Here is a 23674-nt window from a genome sequence, read left to right as displayed (position 1 = left end):
CAGGGCTGCTGCTAAACATCCTAGGGTGCACAGGACAGCTCCTCAGAACAAGGAACTATCTGGCTCCAATGTCAATAGTGCCCACATTTTTTAAAAATCCTGCTTTATCTTTATAAACCTCAGTATTTTTTTCATCTCAAGGTAAGACAGAAATAATAGGAAAAGTACTTATTGCATAGAGTTGTCATGCAGGTTGAAGAAAGTAACACAATTAAATCACAGCTGAGTGTCTAGCATATGTTAAGTGCTCATGGAAGCTATTCCGTTCTCAGTCTCTCCCCGAAACCCCTTCTACTTGTTTGCAGCCCTTAACTATCAGTTTCCTAAACTTACATTAGTAAATATTCATATAGTTGTGGCTGTCTAGTATTCTTTGCCCCTCTTCTAGAAGGAAACACCAGCTTCCTTTTTGAGAATTTCTTTTCTCCAATTATGTGAGTTCTTGGTGGGAACATAAATTCATATACTTCTAAGGACATGAAAGGGACTGTGTTCTTTCTCTCTTTGCCCCTGCAAAGCCAGGGAGAGGTCATGTGACCTGACCTTGGCCAATCAAACAGCCTCTTCCAAGAGGCTGACTCCTGAGCTTAAGATACGATGTAAACATGCAGCAGCATGCTGGCCTTGGGGTTCCTGCTGCTACAAGTATTCTGCTCCCCACTCCACATAGCCTCTTGGTTCCTGTCTTTTCCAGTGACTGTTCTTCACTGGCTCTCTGGTGGACTCACTAGGGTTCCCCCAGCCTTCCAATGCATTTCCAGAATTGGTCTGTTTAAGGCAACCACAACTCTTGGCTCATCACTTACCCACCAATGACCAAATGACTAGAACCATAGGACTGTATATATAGTGTCTGTTGGTAGAGGAGATAAGGATGGGGGCATGGTCTGTAGCCTAGATGATAGCAAAATAGGGAAGAGCTTCTAACTGTATTTTTCCCAGTAGCACTGTAGCAATATTCAGGTCCAAGTTCTAGAGCTCACATTCTTTACTGAAATAAAAGCTGAATCTCCCTCCTTCAGTCAAATCCTTATCAATAAACATAAACTAGCAAAGTGTATTAACTCTGTCCTGTGGTGAATCCTTTATATTTGGCTAATAGAATTGGGCAACAATATGACTTAAAATATTGATTTAAGCAAATTTTCAGAAGTACATGGTACAGTTATTGTAAAATACACATTTGAAGCTATCCTTTTTTCCCACTTTATCTCTTGTGTTTGCCAGACCCTTTTTTGGTATCTATATAGAATAAAAATTTACATTTTTGTGTCCATTTGGGGATAGTCCAGGCAAGCAATGACACTGGCTAGGGATAAGCACAAGGAAGAATAATTAACACATTCATTAACTGTTGTTTTTAGACTATTCCTCTGGACCAGAAATGTGACTGTTTGGAAAAAAAAAAATCCGATGATTTTTCTGTTTTGAAATAATGGCTTAATAGCAAATCCTATTTGTTGAGTGGTTTAAAATTTGTCAAACATTTTTAAGTTTAGAAAAAATATTGTATATATATCTTTTCTCATTAGAAATATAACCTATGAAATTCAAGTATATGAGAAATTTAAGCAGCTTTTATTTTCTAAGAGTACAAAACACAATATTTGAAACAGAAGTTCAGAGTTGCAATTCTTGACTTTGTCAGTCATCCTCAGTACTAGCAGTTATTTTAAGTTCAGGTTAGATCGCAAGACTATATTAATAAGTATTTACAAAGTTAAATTATGTATTTAAATCTGCCCTGGGTGGTAATTACCATCTGTATTGCATGATAGTTGAGTAGAGGTATAAGAAGTAAAACTGGATAAATAAGCTTTGCAAAATTTTTTAAAATAAAATCATTAATTCTCTGAAGCCAGTTAGAAGTTCAAGACCTCTGAGTCTCAGTTTTCTCATCTCTAAAGCGATGATAATAATAGTAATTATTTCAGCTGGTTATTTGGATGATTAAATGAGACCATATGTACAGAGTTTTAAGTTTCTTTGAAGGGTTTGTTTATAGACAAAGATTTTATAATTTCTGATACTGGGGGAGAAGGTATTTTGTCAGTTAAGACTCTTTGCTAAGGATAAACTCAACTAAGCACTAGACACAGCCACTGTGTATCACTCTGGGTCAATTAGAAGAGGAAACATATCATGAATGACTAGAGTAGCCACATATTTCAGAGGGAAATCTAGGACTGGAGAGACCTTGGACTTTTCCATTATTAGAGACATAATGAAGATATCTAACTCTCTCCATTTCTCTCCCCTTTCCCTCTCTCTCTCCAACATGGCAACACAAAGCAGATGTTTTGGTTTGGGGACATGAAGAAAGTAAATATAATTTTCCATTAGTTAGCGTGGATGCGGTCAAAGGAAATTGGCTACTGAACTACGTTTGGGCTACTGACCCCAAAAGGAGTTGTGACTGATACTTGGGGACTGAGCTCCACAGCTGTGAATGTATCCTACCCATGCTGAATTCATATTTCAAAGCCCATGCCGAATGGCCTCTCTTCCATGTAGTCTTTTCTGATCCTCTAAGTAGCTTTGATCTCATCCACAGGAGAATGGGTTTAAAGTTCTTTTATGGAAATTATAGGGGGTCTGAACCCCAACTCAGTTATAAGCACCTTGATGGTGAGAATCCCTTCATACTTATTTTTGTATCCACTCTATTCTCAACATGATGCCTTAACATAGAGTTGCACTGTGGCATCACAGAAGGAGCACAGACCTTGTAAACCAAAAGAGCTGGCTTCCTACTACCTAGCCACATTATCCACAGAATGCTATTTAGTCCTTCTAAACCCCTTTTTCTCATCTGTGAAATGGAGGGAATAATGCTTATCTAGCAGGATTTCGGGTGAGGACTATTGTAGGTCTCAAATATTAGTTTCTTCTTTCATATTTCCTTGATAGACATTATTCTGATTTAATTCGGTTAATATGCACAAAAAGATTTTGACTCCTCATATAAAAGAACAGAGTTTGTAGTAAAGGCGTTATTCTAATTAAAAACTATGAACCAAATGAGGCTTAGAACTAAAGTATAGATAAGTTGAAATGGAAAAATGAAAATCTATCTAATTGCTTATTTCTCTAATATTTGCTCTCAGTCTTATCTGTGAATGGTTTAACGATAGGAATTTTTAGTGAATTTATGTTTCCTCAATTAGGTGTTAAAATTTTCTGTTGGAAAATTGTAGAGGCTTGAGCAGAAAGCTCCCTGGAATAAAAGAGAAAATGCCAGTTTGTGCCACTACTGCTCCCTGGTGGTGGCATACCCAAATTACAGGAACATTAAGGAAAAACAAAATAAAACGAGCAAACAAAAAAACCCCCAAACCCAGTTCCTTGGGGATAAGATATGAAAAGACTGTTCACAAGTATAGTTTCTCTTTGACCAATTCACTCACATCTACTGGTTTTCCCATTTGTGAAGAATGAAGAGGCTGAGTGTACACTTGCTCATGTACCTTCTAGCTAAGTCCTCTGGACTTTAAAAAGCACTGATGGCATACCCTTGCCAACAGGGAAAATTCCATCATTACTGGTATTGCCAGAAGAAGCACAAACCTCCTGGGCCATCCATCATCATCCAGACTCTCTCCCAGTCCTTCTATTGTTCATGCTTGCACTCTCAGTCTGTCATCAGCAAACTCCCTTGATTCCTCAAACTCTTCTCTGAATTGCCCTTGACTCTGTTGCATCATCTGTGCCTACCTCCCCATTTACCTTAAGTGGTGGCTGCTTTTTCTCTCATGCTCCATGTCAAGGCATTGACATAGGATAGATGTTCTCCTGGTTACATATTACCCACTAGAAACTAGTTGTCTTTCTTCATCTTTCAGAAACCACAATCTTTTAAAGCTCATGGTATATTACTATTCTACCCAGCATTCTCTTACAGTCTTTTTCTACTAGCCTCCTAGTTAATCTCTTTATTTATAAGATTGGTACCTGACTCATTACCTTCTTCTTCATTCTATTCCTGTTATTATTCTTGGTGACATCAATATCCATGTAGGTAATCCATCCAATACCCTAGTTCTCAACTACTTAACTTCATCACCTCTGATTACCTTTTCCTCCACTCTACCCACCACCAATTCCCTTTATCAAACCAGTAATTATATCTCCTCTAAAATATCAGTTTCAAATATCACTTCAATACTTTATATTCTTCTATCTCATTTATTCTATTATCTTCACTCCAATAATTTTTTACCGTATCAAGACATCCAGTCCTTTCAGGCTTCATTTTTCACTACCCATCACACTCTTCATCTATAAACAGAATAACACTGGCTTCTTTACCCACATCCTATGACGTCTTTCCTATGACAATGGAGGATATATCCATGTTTCACTGTGCTTCAACTCCCATTCTCTCACCTTTGCTCCTATTATCTCCTTTCTCTCATGCATTATCAGTTTTTTCTTCTCTACTTAATTCTCCCTCTCAGCATACAAACACATTCCACTATCCCCTTTCTTCATCTACCTTCTCTTGATCTCCCTCATTCCTCCAGCCACTAATCCCTTCTCTGCTCCCCTCCACAGCAACACTGACAGTTGTCTTTACTTGAAGTCTGTTTCCTCACCTCCCATTCTCACTTCAGCCCACTCCAAAGAGGTTTTCAGCCCCATCCCTGTCCTGAAACTGCTCCAATCAAGTGGTCAATGCTTGTTGCCAGTCCAATTGTATTCGCATTTTAAATGGCAAATGAGAATTCAAACACCTGACCACTCTCTCTTTGAAATCTTTTTCTTCTCTTGGCTTACATGTGTTGTTTTCAAACAAGTTTTGCTCAAACAGCCCCTCAAAGAATTTTATAAAATTTTGTAGACCCTTGCACATTTTTAGAGTTGACATCTATATTTTTCACCATAACTTTAAGTAGTTGTTAGGGATAGAATTTCCAGTATGTTATAAATATTGACATCTTAAAATAAAACTGTTATAGTGCTCTTATTAAATGTGCCCAGTGGAATCTAAACACCACAGAAATTTGATATTCACTATCAACCATTTAGAAAATACACAGACTTCTTTAACAGATATTTTACATTATTCCCACTTCCCCTTGAATCTACATTTTCATTCAACTTGCAGCACAAAAAAATTTTCCCAGTGTAATATATAATAACTAAATTATGTATATAAATTGATAATAATATTTAAAAATTTCCTATTGCTGTAAGGCCCTACTAATTAAAACATTTCTTTTAAATTCAGTTATAATTATAATTATTTATACATTTGATCAAACTAATGTAATGTAAGTACTGCATATTAGAAATTCTGATTTTAAAAAGTATTAATCTAAAAAGAAAATTTTATTATAAATATAAATTCTTATGAGTTGGCTAGGACTTATTTTTTTCCAAATTAGTTCATATTTCCACAGATACTACAACTTAGTGTTATAATGAGACATAATTTAGTATCAATTTCCTCCTTATTTTTCCCTTTTAAAAGACTTAAACTCCAAGAAAACTTGTTTATATAAGTAAGTAGATAGAATATTGTTTTAGAACTGTGTGCAATTCTTTGAACTCCTGAGTTATATGCCAAAAATCACAGAGTAATTTATCACAAATTAAAAAAAAAATCTAACAGTTCTCAACCCAATTAGGTTCTCCTCCAATTTTGTGGAAAGCAAATGTTGGATATTACCTGATGTGTGTGCACAAGGCTTTGTTAGCTAGATATTCTAGTCATGAACTTCATCAACCAGAATTTCTCACTGCTTCTTTTTTGTGCCCAGGATGTTTTCACACTGCTGGGCACTGCACTGTAGTAAAATTTGGGAGAGAAGAAAGCCCATGGGAGACAGGTGGTTGTGAGAGGAAGTGGACTGGAGAACCTCTTACTTTTACCAGGCACATTCTCAGGCAGGTAAGTTTTTGGAGAGAGTGGATATGAAGCTGAGGAACTGGAAATCACTTTCCTTAGAACTATCTATGCCTTCATTTCCCTTAAATCTTTGCATACCCTAAGATCTCTGGGTTTTTGTTCACGGTCCCTTGGCTGCCTATTTCTCCTCTGCTTACATCTAGATGTAGAGTGCCCTGGGCATCATTCCTGGGCCCCCTTCATTCCCTTTTTTGGCCATTTCTTCCCTAGGTGACCTGAGTCTCAGTCCTTCAATTACCATCCATAAACTGAAGCTCCCAAACTTACATCTCCCACCATGACCTCCCTCTGCAAGCTCTACTTCATACATCCAACTTCTGACTTGATTTCTTTGTGTGACTGCCTAATTAGCATCCCAAATGACGATGCCTAAAGGAGAACTCATGATATTCTACAATTCTTCTGGCCAGCTGGTTCTCCACCGCCTTCCACAACTGAGAAAATGATAACATCATTCTTCCAGTTGCTAAACACAAAAACCTAGGAGTTTTCTTGATTTCTCTTGTCTATCACCCCCTAGAGCAAACTCTATCAGTGCTACCTTTAAAACATATCCCAAATCCATCCACTTCTCTCTGCCATCTTCACTATTCTCGCCCTAGTTGGGGACACCATCACCAGGGCTCACCCGGAGGTCTGCAATACCCCTCTGCTGGTCTTCCTGTTTTCACTCTGCCACCCTCACCCTAAACGATCCATGTTCCACAACACAGCCAAAGTTCTGTTTTTTCCTTAATGTTAACCAGATCATGTCACTCCATTGCCTGAAATACTCTATGGAAAATAATCCCAATTCTTTATCTGAGTCTACAGAACTTTGTGGTCCGGACCCTGCCTACCTTTCTGATCCCAACTTTATGTCTGTGTGTCCCTTGCTCACTGAACACCAGCCACACAGACCCTCTTTTTTCCCTTGCCCTTGCTGTGTCCTTAGTCTAGAATTCTCTTCCCCAAGACTGACCCATCGCGATCTAATTTTCCTTCCTCAGACCTCAGGTCACACAACATCTCCTTTTAGAGGCCTTCTCTGGCTACTTTCCTCTCTGTCCCATTATCCTTTTTTTTTTTTTTTTAACAACATGTATCCTGTTAGAAATGGATTCTTTCTGGTGTTACGAATGTAAGCTCCCTGAAAGCAGAGATCTTTCCTGTCTTACTTATCTCTGTATCTCAAATATCAAAAGCATGTCAGACACACAATGAGTGCTCAGTCTACGTTTGTTGAACGGATGCAGAATTTTTCACTGTGCTTGCTGCATCTTTAAAGTACAGGAGCACATCCCAGTGTTTCTAGAAAAGAGTAAGTTAGGAACACAGGCTTCCATAACAACTGCCATCTCATTCCACCATTGAGCGCTGACTTAGCACTGGAGCTGGTATCACAGAACAGCAAGCTGTCACAGGCTTCGGAGTGAAATAAGGGTTTGCAAGGATTTAACCCCAGGACCGCCAACATCCAGCTTTACCACCTCAGAAAAGTCTTTATATTTCAGTTTCTTCATATAGAAAAAGGGAATAATCACTCCCAGGATTGTCAGAATTGGAAGTCACACAGGTAAGTGACTCACATAATAGGCATTCAACTACTGGTTGTTGTTGAATTAATTATTGTTGCTATTGCTCATTCCAACTCCCCTAGAATTCCTTTAACTGGTCTGCCCCATGGCCAGTGACAGACTGAGTGCGATTACAAAATCCTGCTCCCTGGCCTCAAGGCAGTGCAGACTGCAGAGCCCTGCAGCGGTGCAGCAGGACGTCTGTATTAACAAAGCTCCCTACAGGTCCCGGCTGCAGGAGTCTTCACCAGACACCACCCCTGCCCTTTCCCCATTCTGATTCCTTCCCACCCTATCAGTTCTTCCTGGGAGCAACGCCCCAGGAAGTAACATGTGCATGAACCCCCATCTTTGGCTCTGCTTCTGTGGACCTGCTAGGGCAGCAGTTACCACCTTCTGCTCTACTAGGAAACACTGATGGGGTTTATAACCCTGGCAGCTAATTTTTTTCTGGCAATGCCAAGTCCATTAGTTATATTTACTTGCTTATAGTAGGAGCCTTACTTAGAAGTGAGGATTATCATGATGTCTGGGTTAGTCTAATGATGACGGTGAGGCAGTGAGGCTTGAGGAGAAATACTCAACATCTCTCTGCCTCATTCTGTCAATTGTAAAATGAGAAAAAAAATAACAGAGCTGTTGAAAGAAGTAAATGAAATCTTGTATGTGAAAGAGCTGGGTAATTATAAAACACATCATAAAGGTGAGGTGTTTGAGGTATAAAAGTGACATTCTGGTTAGTTCAGGAATTGAAAGTGAAGGCATTAAGATATGGCCTACAAATGTGAGCCTCTTTAAATGTGTAGAAATAGGGGGAAATGTGTCAGAGTCATATGCATTGTGCTTTAAAGAAATTCATTTTTGTGGAAAACATATTTATCATACTTAAATAAAAGCAGAGTAAGGCAGAAGTCCTCTGTAAATGATAATATATATATATACACACACTGTAGCTCCAGTGATTTCTGAGAACTATTTAGGGGAGTTAAATTAACAGTATTTCACTGGATTTATTAGCCGTAAAAAGTCCCCCAGAGCTGCCTACATAAGGCTTTAATTATTCAAAGATTGCACTCTGGCACCTCAAACATTACCAAGCCCAGAAATAAGAAAAATGAACACTTTTCTGGTGGCAAAGAGAGACATTTTGCACAGGAAGCAGTAATGAAAATGGGAACCCCAAAGTTCGAGGAACCCACAACTTGAAGGTAACTCAAGACGTCCAGGAACTTCAAAGGGACTGGGACAAAGCCAAGAAGCAAAAAATAAGTGACAGGAGATAGAAAAGGTAAGATGAGCAAAGGAAAGCAGGAGCAAAAGGTTAACAGAGCGGCAGGCAGTGATAACTGAGGAAACCAGAAGAGGCAAAGGGATGTTGGCAGCAGCAAAACATTCAAGCAGAACCAAGAATCGCTGGGAGGCAAGGCTGGAATCTGGGATAGGTCATCCATCCCTGTGAACCACACCCTCCCCTGGGACTTGGCACACCCTCCCCAGGCACCCCATCTTCAACATTCAGGACAAAGGCTGCTATTTGAAGTGCCATGTTTTTGGTCCTGCAGATAGAGTTGTACGTCCCTTTCCTTCTGTAATTCGCTCCTTACTCTGGTCCTAAGGCACAGTACTCTCATGTTCCTCCAGTAATCGCCTATGAGCTCTCTGAGGGCAAGTCATCTTTACAAATTCAGTGCTCAAGACTTGTTCTGGTACACACCATTCTCCCAATAGGGGTCAATTAAAATCTGCTTAAGAAGGTAGGGAGAGTCTTCCTCTGAAACTGGACACTTCCACTGGTTCGGAACTTAGATGGTTAAGACACCAGATATTACAAGGACCCACATTTCCATCTACTTTTGAGTATGCCAGACTCTGTTCTGGGTAGTGGTGAGCATTTAAAGTCAATAATAAAAGTGATGATAACAGGTGACATCGGGTCATGCCTGCTCTGTGCCAGGGGCTGTGCCAAGTGCCTTACATATACTGTTAGCTGATCCTCACAGCAAACTCTGCCCTCAAGGGAGGCAGATGAACAATTTAATGAGAGAAGCAGATAAAGACTAATAACAAATAAATGGTAATACAATGCAGCAGGGAATATAAAAGCATGGGAACTAGGGACAGTGTGGGTGGGGGGAGGAGTAACTTTGTTTCCCTACATTTGGGAAGGGACAGCTAGGTAATAATGGAGGTGTCCTCATAATTTCAAAGTTCTTTCTTTCTCAAGGAGACAAATAGTCCAAAGAGACCAGGAAAACTCCCTCCTTGAGTGCTAGTTTCGCAAAAAACAAAATAAAGCTCAGCAATATTTTATCCCATTGAAAAGCAAAGCTCTTATATTAAAATCTTATTATTTGGGAAAGATATATGAATTGCTTAAAGGTGCAAATATTATTTATGGTGCTTATATTTAACTAGGACGATAGTAAGTATTATTGCTCTTATTTCTCCTGTTTATTATAGATTGGCATTAAAGCATGACTAGAAAGCTCTTTGAATAAATCATTTTAATTGCCTAATAATATGAGTGTTCATGTTAATTAAGTGGATATTTTGCACATGGCAAAGAGAATTCTTTTGAGATTTTTCTTTGGAAAGACAGCCTCATAAAGTGTCCTCTGTGGAATAAATGGCTTTCCTATTATCAAATCCAGTACCATGATTTAACAATTATATTTAAACTTTAAATTTTGATCTCAAAATAGATGCCCAGCAGAAAGTGGGGTCCAAATTAGCTAGAAGTGTAAGGCTGAATCATACTGTACAAAGCAGTGTGGTGAGGTGGGAGTGTGCTTATGTAGGGTAAGGACACACCAACTCTAGGGCCTGCTGAGTGGTTGGTCATAGGGAAGCTGCTTTGTTCTCTGGGCTCCAGTTTCCCCACTTGTTAAATGAAGGATTGGAACTCTAATTGTCTTTTTCTGCTGCTAAGTCCTATCCTAAGACCTGACTCTATCTTCTCTCATGGAGCTAATCCAGATTCAAGACACCCCTTTTGAATGGGACATCACGACAGTACTGGTAGGTCCCTTCTATGACAGTCAGGATAGTAGGAGAAAAGGCATGACTTCAGAAACTTCAATAGGAAAATTGCTCTTGGAACTTAGAAACAGATTTTTTTTGTTTAATGATGCACATTATGTTAAAAACAATGTACAGAAGTGACAAAATGTTAAAAAGTGGTTTGCTCTGGGTGGTAAGATAACGGGTCGTTTAAATTTTCTTCTAAATACTTTCATATATTTTCCAAATTTTCTGTAATGAATGTGTATCATATGCATGTACATACACATATATTCAGGAAAAATGAAAGCACTTAAAAAGCAGTGTCACTAATCTTTATCAAGTGTCATCAGTGAACCCAAACTCTAGCAAACACTTGTTCCTTACTTTGTGTATGACTTTTTAGTTTTATAAACACTAAAATAACTGGCAGGGACAGACCAGTACTTCAAGTGAAAAGGGTGAATTCGAGGTTACCAAGGTTACCACTGGTTACTTGTGCAAGGTCACATAGCTAGTGAGAGACTCAAGTAGGGCTTGAACTCAGGTAGTGGGCCTTGAGCACACATCCTCTTTCCCCTGTGCCTCTTCCATCTTCTCCAGACCGCAGTTGAATGTGGATTACTGAAACCCTGGGGCAGGCTCCTCAAAAACTGGTTGCTTATCCAGTTTGGTTCAGAGTGATTGTATGTTGATGTTGATCATCAGCTGTTGCAGAACTTGAGGGCTGGGTCTGTCACTGGTTAAATGGTCTTGTGGATTGCTTTTCTTTTTGAATAGCACTTCAGGGATTCTCTCCAGAGAAGTGTTTCTTATGTTCTCAACATAGCTAAACACTAAATTTTCTGTTAATGAGGTTAATGCAGAACTGGAACTAAAGGTGATCTGGATGGATAAGTGCAACAATTATGTGAGTATGTTAGACACATGTTTTGGGTGGGTTATTTCCAGACTGAGCTTAGCTCAGTGATGTGATAATAGTCTCTCTTCTAGCTGCATGTCAGAGCCTGAGCCAAGCATATGGATTGTCTGCATGGATAATCCAGGCTGCAGCTCCAAAATAGAAGGGCAGAGGCAAACTGGCTCCATTGCTGTGACCTGGCATGTATTTGCATAACTAGATTGGCAAGACCTTCTTAGGAAAGGCTGGCTGCCCACCTGTCCCAGAATATCATGAAGTTGGTGGTTCAAATAACCTCAATTCCCAAACCTGACAATCAAAGACACAGCCTCAGGATGAGAATGAACTTCAAGATTATCCATCTTATGCAGAAATGCCTAAATAACCCCTGACAGTCTCAATTAGAACATATTCAATGACAGAGACCTCATCACTCTATAAGGGGACTCATTTCATTTTTTGGACAGTTCTATTAGAAAGTTCTTCCTCTCTAATATCTCTTAATTAACTCTCTTCCGCCCTGGGAAGCTAAAGAGCTGCGCTGTCCAGTATGGTAGCCACTAGCCACATGTGGCTATGGAGCACCTGAAATGTGGCTCACACTAACTGAACTTGTGCTGTGGATGTAAAACACACATCAGATTACAAAAATGTGAAATTTTTTGTAATGTGAAATGTGAAAAAGTTTTACACTTGATTACATGTTGAAGTGATACTGTTTTTGGTATATTGGGTTAAATGCAATATATTATTAAAATTAATATCACCTGTTTCTTTTAAATGTGGCGACCAGAAAATTTTACATTATATATGTGACTAGCATTATATTTCTACTGGATAGTACTGCCACAGAGTATTTTAAGTCTGCAGCCTCTTACAAATGGCAGACTTCAGATTTTGGAAGATTGCTATTGTGTTTTCCCTAAATTTTTTTTAAAGAGTAGAAGTCTTATGTTCCTTCAATGCTCTTTATTTAACATAATTTCTATACCCTTCACCATTTACGTATGTCAGTTTTCCAGTCTCTACATTCAGCTGAATACTGTAAATTGAAGACTATAATTAAGATGTAACAAGCTCTTTGGGGCTGTTATCTCCATTGTTTTGATATTACACTTTTGTTAAAGCACATGGCTTGCTGTAGTTTTTTATGTGGCCCAGTTATACTATTCAAGGATTCTTAACTTGGGGTCTGTGACCCTGGTGGTCAGAGATGGGTTCCAGCTGAAACTGTAAACAAAATTTTATCGTTACTGAACACAAGTTCATGTGCCTGACTCACTATGAGGCCTAACAAACTGAATCGTCAGAGTTTGGAGCACAGAAAGGTTTATTGCAGGGCAGAGTAAGAAGGACAGGTTGGCTCATGCCCAAGAAAACCCCAAACTCCCCCAGGGGTTTCAGCAAAGCATATTTAAAGGCTAGGTGAGGGAGGTGGGTCACAGGGTACATGAGCAACTCAGGCACAACTCTCTGATGTTTGCAACAGGGCAGTCAACACTATCAACCCCTCGGTGCCAGAAGGTCTGGGGGCCACCAGCTCTCGATCATTAAGTAGTTAATTTCTTTCCTTTGGTGGTGATTTTTAGCATCTGAAAAACTCAGAAAATATCCATGGGATACTATTACCTGGGTACTTCAGAGAAGAGCTATAGCAGAGAATATGGGGGAGAGGTTTCTCCCAGGAAGGCCCCACTGGGTCTTGCTCAGTTACATTATAACTATGGGCATTTGTCTGTGAGATAGTCTTTAGCTTTTGTCGACTGAAAAAAAAAACATACAAAAACAAACAAGCAAACAAACAAAAAAACCGGCACAACCTAAAAGTTGTGAGTTATGTTTTATCTAGGGAACTTACTGAGGACTATAACTTGGGAAACAGCCTCCCAGATAGCTCTGAGGAACTGTTCCAGAGAGGTAAGGGAGGCGCCAGGATATACTGGAGTTTTTGCAAAAAAAAAAAAAAAAAAAAAAAAAAAAATATATATATATATATATATATGTATATATCAAAAGATTACTGCTAATCACAAAAAACAGACATCTCAGATTAATGATGTTAGTGCTTTTCTACGTATGGAAAGATGCAAGAGTCTGGGCTCATTGAAATTATTTCTTTGATATGCATTTTAACAATCCAGAGCTAGTATCCTGTTTTTCTCCAATCTGAATTCCCCTCAGGGCACACCATCTAGGGGGCCGCTGTAGTGACTGATAGCTTGATGGTGGGCAACATTCCTTGTTTACTGAAATGGCAGGCAACATTTTTTGTCCACAATTTAGTAGACTATCAGAGATCTAGATTGTATTAAGGCTATAGTCACTTAAAAGTCCTGGTATTTCTCACAAACTATTTTAGTCTCAATCTCCCATTCTCCATACTTTTGCATTTGATTTTTTAAAATGGATGATTTTTATATTTATCCCTATTAAATGTATTCTTATTCATATCAGCCTATTCTTTTAGTTTATTGAGACATTTTGCCTCTCTTGGTTTTTTGACATTTAATGAATTAGGCTTCTCTCCCAGTTTTGTCACACCTGCAGTTTTGATAAGCATGTCTTTTGTGTCTTCATTCATCATTAATTGAAATTTTGGACTAGATAAACCATAGATAGCATTTGGGAGTCTGCCATTGTGACTGCCCTTCGGGTAGGAGGTGATTCATCAAGCAGTCAAAATTCCTTGGGTTAAGTTGTTCAACCAGCTACAAATCTACTCAACTGTACTGTCATTCATGTCATTTTTGTCCACAGGATGTCAAATTCTTTGCTGAAATTAAGATATATTTTTGTCCATGACCTTCCCCTGATCTCCATGACCTGTAAACCTGTCAAAAAGGGAAATGTGACTGGTTTGGTGAAAGACTGATATGGGGGACCTATACTGGCTCCCAGCAATCACTTCTCATGGGTTTTTAAATAGTTTGTGCCAAAATTTTGCCAGAGGTTTGACATCAAACCCACAGGGCTGTAGTTTTTGGAATCTACTTCCATCATTCTCTAACATCCTTCACAAAATTGGAACAATTGTCTTAACAAAGGCTTGGTTGAAATTAAATTTACATTGGATTGAAAATGAGAAATAACAGGCTTTTAAGTACGCTGAGCCACAGTAATAAAAGGTGGTGATGAATAATTATGCATGAAGTTAAAGGATAAAGTTATATGATGCCAGGGGCCTGGATAAGGACACTATCTATTCCTCTAATATGTTCTGTCCACCAATTTAAGCCATTTGCTCCCCCAAAGCAACTGAATTTGTTTATTACATTTTGTTCTCTTTGACTCTTAATGTTCTCTAAGGTTCTGGAAACAATTATCTTGAGATATCCACAGTTTATTTTGTTTTAAAGTCTAGAACAGCTAAGTGCATTTCCATGAAGAATCACAAACATTTTCGCTTCGGTTAGAAAAAGCAGATGTCAGGATGTTTCCTCTGCTCAACCCTTAGGGGTTATCAAGAAGGAAAAGGCTTGGCTCTCAAAGATCAAGCGCCAGTGGTTCCCAAACTGGAATCACCTGGAAGTTTTAAAATCCTGGTGTCCAGATCATATCCTCAGAAATCTGGATTACCAGTTTGGGTATGGATGAGAATCAGGATTTTTTTTTTTAAAGCTCTACAGGGTATTCTAATGTGTAGCCAGTGTCAAGAATACTGATTTTTGCAAATGGTTCTCAAAGTGGAGTCCAGACCAACAGCATCAGCATCACCTGGAACTTGTTAAAATGCAAAATTTCTCCCCAACCCCTACACCCCACTCCCAACCCAGCCACCACCAATTTACTCCAATACTCCAATCTACTGAATCAGAAACTGCAGAGGAGGGGCTCAGGCATCCACGTTTTAACAAGCCTTCCAGGTGAGTTCGATGCATATTAGGCTTTCTTTTCTCCTGGAAAAAAAGATTGCCCTGTCAAGCGCTATTGACCCTGAAAATGTCTGGTCTGAGGCCAACTAAAGCTCTCTAAAACCACAGGAGTTGGCAGGTAAGCTTATGCAGAAAGCCTTGAGCGCCCTATTCCCTCTCATCCAGCGAGCTGGCTCGCAGACGGACAGTGAATGCTTTCCGGTAGTGTTCCACCCACTGGCCGGTCCTTAGATGAGAATGCTCACTGCCTGCCCCCACCTTGTGAGTTTGCCGATCACGCCGCTATACCTTTCCTTTCTGCCATTTATTTCAATTTCCAGTGAATGCTTCAGAGCCGGATGACTGACACAAGGTCTACTAGTGACAGTGCTAGGTTGCTACGAAGGAATCAAGGAAGAATACCACTCTGGGGGTTAGAACGCAAATTTCACAGCCGTTTCTGGCACTTTGAGGAAACAGAACTAAACAACAGGAGGCAGCCAGAAATTAGTGGAAGCTCTTTGGTATCATGTCTGGGGCTGGCCGGGGATGGACTGGAAGAAACTCCATCCCAGGGCTGCACTGTCTGCAGCTCCAGAGCCACTTGTCTTAGCACGGGCTGACACTGGAGAAAGTGTAGACATTCTGGATCTTTCTGGTAGTGTGACCTTGAGTGGCTCACATCATTTCTCTGAATCCCAGTTACCTTGGATAAAACCAGGGAACGATGATACCTACCCCACGGGGTTGTTATGAGGGTTAATTGAGATAATATTTGTGAAAATGCCCAGCCCACCACTAGTAAGAGGTGGATATTCAATAAGCTTCCTGTGTACTCACCATGAAATTATTGTTTTGTCTTCAGCTAGATTTTCAGAACTAGATCTTAGCAGGACTATGGAGCAGAATCTTTGTCCTTAGAGCCTCATCTGAACCTAGTTCCAGAAATTTCCTTTTTTCCCCCATGGCCTCCTTCTGTCTCAAGGTAGGATCTTGGCCTCTCCTTACCCCTTTGAAATTCAGTTCCACTTATCAACCAGTTGGAAGAGAAGAACGTGCTAATCAAGTTAGGGTGTGCATGGTTTACGACTACTTCCTGTGTAAGAGTTTTCAGACTGAGATGTAATTTAGCAGTATTAAGACATCTTTTAGAAACAACCTAAGTGTCCATTGACAGATGACTAGATAAAGAAAATGTGATGTACACACACACACACACACACACACACACACACACACACACACACTGGAATACTACTCAGCCATAAAAAAGGATATATGCCATTTGCAGCAACATGGATGGACCTAGAGATATCATACTAAGTGAAGTCAGAGAAAGACAAACATCACATAATACAACTTATATGTGGAATCTAAAAAAAAAAAGATACAAATTAACTTATTTACAAAACAGAAACAGACTTACAGACATAGAAGACAAGCTTAAGGTTACCAAAGGGGAAATGGGGGTGGTGGATAAATTAGGAGTTCAGGATTAGTAGATACAAACTACAATACATAAAATATACAACAAGGTCCTACTGTATATAGCACAGGGAACTACATTCAATGACTTGTAATAATCTATAATGAAAGAGAATATGAAAAAGAATATGTATAATTGAATCACTATGTTGTAAACCAGAAACCCAACACTGTAAATCAACTATATTTCAATAAAAAACAACAACTAAACAAATATCTTTTTGACCTCAGGAGGGAAGGGAACCCACACAGATTAAGAGCCTTCCTCAGAATATGCAGTTTGCTCTCCTATTCATACTCTTAATCCTCAGTAGGGGTGGTGCTATTACCCCATTTTAAAGGTGAGAAAATCAATAGTGGAATTTTAGAAAGCCAGTCAGACAGCTGGGAAGTGGAATATTTTTCCCAGAGCCCCTCAAAGCCACACAGATTTCAGACTATGATTTCCCAAAAGGTCAGCATAGACTATCAGCAGAATTAAACTGAAAAAAATGTTTTCAAATCCTTGCTCTATCGCTCCCTCGTTGAGGGCGATACAAAACTGTCGGGAACATTCCTCTACTTGCGGGTGAATAAAACCATATATACCACAGCAGAATGAGCTATCTGGGTTTGCTGACTGGCCAATTTCTAAAAAAATTTAACTTTTTCTTAACTCACCTGACGTAACAGTACTCCTAAGTACAAGAAAGAACTGTATCAAAGTTATTTCCTCCCAGAAAGGAAATCAGTAGTGGTTAAGTTTTGCTTACCTCTTAACTGCCACTGGACTCCAATGGAGTCCTCGGGAGAAACAAGATGGAATGCAGGTGATAAGATAGGGTCTAACCTCTTCTTTTGTGCTTAGTGTAGTTTCACTTGCCTGTAGGAGGCAGCACGCGGAGGCTTCGCACCCGGCACTTCAAACCAGAGTCCCTAGTTCGGAATGGCTGCCCCGACACCTCAGCTGGCGGCCGCCACAGGAGGGCTGGAAGCCTGACCCCGCAGTTCAAGATGGAGGTGGCGGGCTGTGTGCAGAGACGCTCCGCCCGGGGATCTGGAGCCCAGAGCAGCGCAGGTGCGCCTGCGCGCCCCCTGCGAGAACTCCACCTCCCCCCACCCCACCTATGGTAAGACCCTATGAAGCAGCCGTGCCTCTGCCTGTGCAGAGAGTGTGTGTTCTAAAGTTCAGGATTCTCCATTTTCTGATCAAAGAATAAACTTTTCCTTTGCTTCTGAACTGAACTCAGTCTCATTCCATCCGCACGAGTGACAGCGGGCAAGTGCACCCTTGTTGAAGCCTGACTTGAAAGGATCAGTAACATTATTACACAATTTGCAAAACATTAATAGAGTCTACTCTTCATTGCAGAATGTTCTGGTAAACGGTCACTTCTCAAAATGACAACTCATTTTTCTATCCTCTCCTCCTCTCTAAAGCCTTTCCTACCCTGCCCTCATTCGAAGGATTGATCCCTCAGCCCTTGTCGGTGCTCTCACAGCAATCATTGACAACAGCACCTAAAGAAAGGTTGATTAGTTTACTTGTCTGTCTCCCCACTCCCACTCAACTATATACTTGCCAAAGAAAGGGGTCACTGTCCTATTCAACTTTGTTCCTTTCTCCTGAGTTACCAAGAAGAGAGGAATTAAATTTTATGAATCAGTGGAAATTGCCTGGCTGTATGAAAGAGGGAAGGAATGTTGAGAAGTGTGTAGAACAAGGCTGGGTGGCTCAAGCCTTGGAAACAAAGCAGAAGGATTTATACCTAAGGTTGAAGCAGCAGGGAGCGGTTGTAGAGTGTGGAGTGAGTGGTGTGGAGATGAAGGCAGAAAGAGGCACACGTTATACAGAATGAACCCAAGAGGCAAAGACCAGTGAGCTTGCCACTAGATACAGACATGGGACACTCAGAGTTGTGTTAGGTGTATACATATTAACGGTGAGAAAGAGGGAACCCAGAGAAAATGAGGACAAGATGAGAACATCTTTGAAGTGCTGAAACACAGGGAGAAAAAAATATCACTCCAAAGCTTCTAGATCACATAATGAGCAGAAGACTGGAAAATCAGTTGGAAAAGGGTAGCAATTTGGGGAGTACAGAAGCTGGGAAAGGAAGTTAGGATACATTTCATTAGCTGGATTTCTCCTCCTTTGGTGTCGGGGGGCATATGGATCTCTTAAGACTTAAATTTTGCTTTTTCCTAAAAGCATAACTGAAGGCTGAAATAATCTCATCACTCTTTACATTTTAAGGCATCCTTATTTTATATGCTATCCCTGTAGGCTTTAATTCTCTTTGGAAAATGAATACTTTGCTGAACCCCATGGGAGCTGTTCCTTGTGGCATTTACACAGACAACCATCTGAGCTGAGTGCTTGTTAGATGGGATGAAATATCATTTAAGGTTAGCAGGGAGACATCACAGGCCACCCACCGGACACCCTGGGAATGAAAAAGAGGCCAAAGGTCTAGTGTCTTTAACTGGAGAAGTACAATCACAAGATTAACAATGGCAACCCCAGTGTGCATTACTGCTAGTGGAAACAAGCGTATGATATCATAACAGAGGAAGAAAAGGCAGCTAATTTGCTTTCAAAGCCCACAGTGTGACAGCTTTACAATCGTCTTTTGAATGGTGTCTGTGCTGGTTTCCTATTGCTGCCCTAACAGATTACCACGAATTTACTGGCTTAAAATTATGCTGCCGATCCCAGTATTGCAGCATTATGCTTCCAGTGAGAGTTGCCATCCTTACCCTACTGATAACCAGGCATGAACAAGCGTTAGGATCGTCATACTCAAAAACAGATTTCATTTTAAAAAGAACCTGAACTGTTAGTTACCTCTTAACCTAAAAAATAAAAGACAGACTATTCATTTAATTAATATCTTGGGAACATATGAATGAACATATGTTCTGCTTACTAGCCACAATCTGACAAGGAGATAAGTTTAACATATTATAGGAATCATTAGCAAGCCACAGCAGACTTGGTGCAAACAGAAAAACAGGACATCAAAACAAGGCCACTTTGGAAGCATTTTCCAGTTTTTATTTTTCCTATAGAAATAAATCAAAAGTTATTTTGAGTTTCTGTGAAACCCTTTGCCATTGAATGCTGTAATCAATTTAAACTCAAAGTAGTAAATTTTCCTGTTGTTAAAATGAAAATAATTATAATTATATATGAAAGATTCAAATTGTACCTCTCTTTATCATAAGCTAGAGATCTTCAGTATTTCAAATTCACTGAAAAATACCAAACTCATGCTTATATAATTAAGATTTCTCTCTTTAATAGAACAACAAAAGTATTAACATTAGTTTTCTTTGAGGAGGAGGGTCTTTCATTGATGATGTACCCCTGTGTTTTTTAAAAATAAACATATATAACTCAGTTTAAAAGAAACAATGATAAAATAGTTCTATGGTATACATATGCACTTAGTTCAGTTTTAAATTTCATAAATATATATTAAATAGTTGAAAGATAAAGAGTATTAATGTCCTCTGAAAGCAATTCTTATCCAGCAGCGGAGTTGTGTTTTTAAGTCAGATTGAAAAAAAAAAAATCAAGAATCTTGTTCATGGATAATCACCTTTGCTAGTCACCTAGTAACCACAGATATGATTCCTGGGCAGCTTCGTTAAAACTAAATTTTTCTCCTTTGAAGTCAATGGAGGAAGTTTTGTGCATGAAAGTGAAAAAAGAGTAGATGGCTTTTTAGTAGAATAAATTTAGTAGAATTTAGTAGAATAAAAATATAAATACTATAAAAAAAAATAGATGCAGAACGTTAGCACTGCAACAAGTATAATGCAGTCTAGTGAGTTTCAGCTCGCTCTTTAGAGGGCGGAGTCTTCCTGGTCATAGGCCCTGGGTGAAGCCCAGCTGATAGGAATCTCCTGCCCCCACACCCCCCAGGAGAGCTCCATTCAATCTGATTTATATATTTACAGAAATACACTGATATAGCTGTTCATCTGCTCACTCTGATCACACCTTTGCATCTTACATAATATTGTTGTCCACTGCTTAAAGAGCCACCTTTTTCTGCTTTCCCAATTTTAACATTAATAGTATTGTTTTACGCTGTCAATATTTGTTTAGATTCACCCACTTATTTGCATTTTATTTGTCTACCTTCCTTTCTGGCATCTCAGACCTTCCTTCTGTGATTGCTATCCTTTGTTTTTAAACTTTTTTTTATTGAGTTATAGTCATTTTACAATGTTGTGTCAAATTTTAGTGTAGAGCAATTGCTACCTTTTCTGAAGTTCAGCCTTCAAATTTCCAGAAGACTGGACATAAACTGCATCACTTTTAGTTTGTGTGGAATGCTTTTATTTCATCCTTGTGTTTTCACTATGTAAACAATTCTAGGTTGACTGTTTCTCTAAATATTTTGTAGGTTTTATTCTACTACAGTCAGGTCTTTTTTTGTGGTTGTTGAGAAGTCTGCTATCCCTTTATGGAAAAATCTGTCTTTTTTCCTCTAGATGTTTTCAGTATTGACTTCATGTCTTTGGTGTTTTGCAGCTTTACTGTGAAGGGTCTTAGTGTGAGTTTCTTATTATTTATCCTGCTTGGGACTTGTGCTTTCTGATTCTAAATATTCATGTCTGTCATCTGTTCTCAAAAATTCTATGCCATTATTACTTGCATTTTCTTTGAAATCATCATGAATTTCAATTAGACATTTATCAAGTGTCTTATTCTATCCTCCATTTCTTACAAATATTCTTTCACAGTCACCATTTTTTGTCTCTCTCTCCTGTGTTTTGGGTAATTTCTTGAGTGTTATCCTCCATTCTGCCAATTTGTTTTTAAACAATGACTATGTAACCTTTATTACTGTAACCTATGAAGTTGTCCATTGTGCTTTTAAATGGCATTTTTAGTTTTTTAAATATTTAGTTCTTTTTCAAATCTGCCTAGTGTTTTAGAGCATCTTATTACTTTCTTGAGTTTTTTATACTGTAATTGTTTCATTAACAGTTTATACCTGGTGTATTATACTCTGTACCATCCATTCTAATATTTAAAATTCTTGGTGGTCTAATTCAGCTGTCATTGTTTCTGCTGACTCTCACGCATGGGACCTGTTTCCTCATGGACTTTATAATTTTGGATTTTGAGTACCTATTCGGCTTTATCTGTAGGAATCCTGTAAGACCTGAGTTTTGGGTGAGTCCTCAGAGGGAATCTGTGTTTGTCTTTGCCAGGCTCTGCAGCTCACTAATTATCTGGGTCCACATTGAGTTGACTTCTTGAGTTGAAGTTACCTGGATTGCACAGGTAGTATCAATTTAAGCCCAAACCTTCAAAGGACTGGCTTGTAGTTATAAATTTTCAGGGAAGATGTAATATTCCAATCCAGAGCCTAGGCTGAGACAGAAGGCTTCCTTGTTATCTCCCTTTACATGCTTTAATTTGGAAGTTGTCTCCCTTCATTAGTTCGGCTTTTTATGAGGGCTCAGTTCCAATTCCCCATCTTGCTTAGGTCCCAGTGTGGCCATTAAAGTCCAAGCCTCTTGGTTATAAAAATTGGCAAATGCCCACTGCATAGCTTCAGATTCAGCGAACACCTGTTTTCCAGTTCTCTTCAGTTCAACTTGCTGTTTACCTTTCCTTACTTAATAGCTCAACTATTAAAGAGATATTCATGATAGTTCATCCCGCATTTCTAGGTATCCAGTTCTAAATATTTCTCCAAACAGGAGTTTCTGATTATTTTATCTGATGAAGAAACTAAGGCCCAGAAAACTTCATTGGCTTTTTAGTTTATGTGCAGCTGAAGCAAGCACTCATTGACTTTTAAAAGGCACAGCAAAGTGGAAACTAAAACTGAGCGTCCAAACTCCTTGCTCATATCTTCAGGGATCACACAAAATAATAATGCTTCCGCTCTTAGAGTTGGCATTTGTTGTGTCACTCCTAGTAACGCTCGAGATAACTCTGAAATCAGAAGTCAATTTCCCCCAAATTGTGATAACTTGTTAAAATAAGGTGAGATTAAATCACTGACACAAGGTCATTCGATGTATTACAGTTGTGAGATAAGGAGCCTGCGCCTCTGACTTCAAGGCTGTAGTAACATGGGTAGAAAATTTAGTTGTAACGATTTTTTCAAGCAGGTTCTGGCTTCTGAATCTGTATTTGAAACCACGGATCGTGGAGAGGAACGATCTGTAGTTATGACACAGCCACATTTTTCAGGATTCACACAGGCATGTCTTACCAGCATCAGGACTTTCCCACATGCAAAAGCCTCAGGTTAAGCATCTTTACTGCATTTTAGGAAAATAAACATAATTTGAAAGATAGGTACATTAGTTATTTATGCATTCTCAAAAAAGTACACTCTATTAAAAGGAATCTGAGTAATACTGTACAATATTGCAAGCAGCAACAAATCTTAGACTAGGGAAAGTGAATATGTTTTCGAGGTTTCAATATAACGGGAAAAAAAGACACATTAAGAATTTCAGTGTTCTTCTCGCAAATGATTGCATGTTAACAAACTACCATCACTACCATCACCAAATATATACGTACACACACCAATATAGAATAACCTATGCTACCAGCTGTGGTTTTGTTTTGCTTCATTCCAAATTCCTAACTCTCGATGAAATGGAGACGTCATCAGAATTTCACATTTTTCTTCAATTTTATCAATTTTATTGAATATCCATCTTGTTCTCAGATGGTGTTCACCTTTCTTAGCCTTTTTTTCACATTTAAGCAAGCCGAAGTCATGGGTTTGAAACTTCCTGTAGAGGGCGCTATTGATATTGTCAACTATACTAAACATTGAAAAAAAAAAACAAACGGTTCATAAAACTATAGTGTCTGCTTAGAAGTCATTAGGTTGATATTTGGGAGAGTTGAATTAAACCCAAATTCTTAGCAGGCTAATAATTCTTCTGCTGTTTAATACTTGTGAAACCAGCGTTCCTTGCTGCAGGCTTTTTCACGCTG

The 23674-nt window shown here is 39.1% G+C and overlaps 1 protein-coding gene across 3 annotated transcripts in view; it reads right to left on the bottom strand.

Moving 5' to 3' along the window:
* The window catches only part of JAZF1 (JAZF zinc finger 1), a 461275-nt gene extending 443580 nt beyond the window's left edge, over positions 1–17695 (bottom strand). For all 3 annotated transcript variants that reach the window (XM_072964775.1, XM_072964778.1, XM_072964777.1), the window contains exon 1: positions 17457–17695. The gene's annotated coding sequence lies outside the window, so the exon portion shown is untranslated. The remainder of the gene's footprint in view (positions 1–17456) is intronic.
* Between the last annotated feature and the right edge of the window lie 5979 nt (positions 17696–23674).

Source organism: Vicugna pacos, chromosome 7, assembly GCF_048564905.1.
Source record: "Vicugna pacos chromosome 7, VicPac4, whole genome shotgun sequence".
Classification (NCBI taxonomy): Eukaryota; Metazoa; Chordata; class Mammalia; order Artiodactyla; family Camelidae; genus Vicugna; species Vicugna pacos.
Note: the sequence above shows the minus strand (reverse complement) of the source record. Positions and strands in the feature narration are given on the sequence as shown.